The following is a 1,635-nucleotide window of genomic DNA, read 5'->3' as shown; positions in this document are numbered from 1 at the left end:
AGGAGGAATTCTGTCACCTGTGTCTGATTGGTCTGTCTCATACTTTGTCTCTCCTTCACAAAAGAAATCACTACAGGCTAAAGGTGGGTATGTGTGACCTATAAAATTAGAGTTCATTGTTAGATGACTTAAGAATCGCAACTAATCGCTATCAATCACTTTAGGAATCCCCTTAAGAAGGTTTCCAGAAAATTATTATGCTGCTTTAGTTGGAACAATTCCAATACTGAAAAACAAAGATTTATAAGATGCTACATTCACGTCTAGAGTCTTCTGGCAAGTGAGGAGGAGCTCAAAACAATCATCTTTTTTTTTTATTGTGTATATCATATTTCTAATAAGTAGATTCAATCATTTATTTCATCATTTAACTTCACTCGATTTTCAACTAAAACCCTTGAGACCTCTACTACTCCTCACTACTCTTGCCATACTCCCCCATATCATGATGGTGTAGGTTTTTAATCCTTTGGCTGTAAAAGTGAGCCTGATGTCTCTTCTCTGAAAGGCACTCACTAAGGTAATATAAATCAAAAAGAGGCAAAATACCTTTCAAACTGACATTTTTGTTAGAGAAAACCACCTATTTTGAGGAGTTAGAATCCAAGGTTAGTGGCGAGTGCCCCAATATCTCTTTTTCAGAATGAACTCCCAAAGATCATTCTTAGTGGCCAGTGAGCTTCTGAAGAATAGGCCCATCATCACAACCTGCCACTCACCTAAGCTGCCAGCCTGACTACATTTCTCTGTTCAAACGACATAGCACTGCTTGCCAGCTTCTACACAGCATCTCCCACTGCCTGCATCTGTCTACACTGTTCAGGAATTAAAAACTCCTTTGAAAACCATGTTTGCATTTTTCATTTTATGTGCTTAATTTGAATGTAGCCAGCCTTATGCAATTGAATAGCTGGGCCTTATTCAATAAATTATCATTCTGTCAATAAATGAAATTAATTTGATCACATCATTTAGTCAAGTTGGTTTTATAGCATTACAAGAATTTGGAAGCAATGACGAAATTTCATGGAGCTATTCCCAAAAAGAGGGGAAAGAAATTTGAATTTAAATTCTAAGGCTTAAAGTCCTCTACAATGTTTGGACTATTAACCCTTCATTTGTGTGGAAAGGTACTTCAAAACAACATTGTAAATACCTCAACTACAAATGACAGCATTTCCAATGCAATATAAGACATCAAATATATTAATCAAAACAATTTTAAGAAACAAATGTGGAGTATAATAACACAATTACTTTTGACATAGTAAATATGCAGTTGTTGTAGTAGGGCCAATAGCCACTTGACTCAAAATTGATTTTCAACAACAATATGATATAGAAATACTTCTGATGCTTTGGTGATAAAGTTATGGATATAACTAATGCTGCTTTGAGTGACTGGCTACATTCAAAAAAGAAGGAAAATTTAAATTTCAGTTAGATTTGTTAAAAATGAATTAGTGTCGGCCCTCCCTGGTGGCGCAGCGGGTTAAAACACTGCACTGAGAAGCTAAAGCCACTTCCGCCTGAGTTCAAATCCGCCTGCCCCGGAGGAGACCACATGGCGTGGCAGACCTCTCCTGACCCGCCCGCTGCTCCCCTCAGCAGTGTACTTCGTCGATCTGCCTGTTC

The sequence above is a fragment of the Condylura cristata genome, unplaced genomic scaffold (genome assembly GCF_000260355.1).
Source record: "Condylura cristata isolate star-nosed mole 26May11 unplaced genomic scaffold, ConCri1.0 scaffold00015, whole genome shotgun sequence".
Taxonomy (NCBI): domain Eukaryota; kingdom Metazoa; phylum Chordata; class Mammalia; order Eulipotyphla; family Talpidae; genus Condylura; species Condylura cristata.
Note: the sequence above shows the minus strand (reverse complement) of the source record.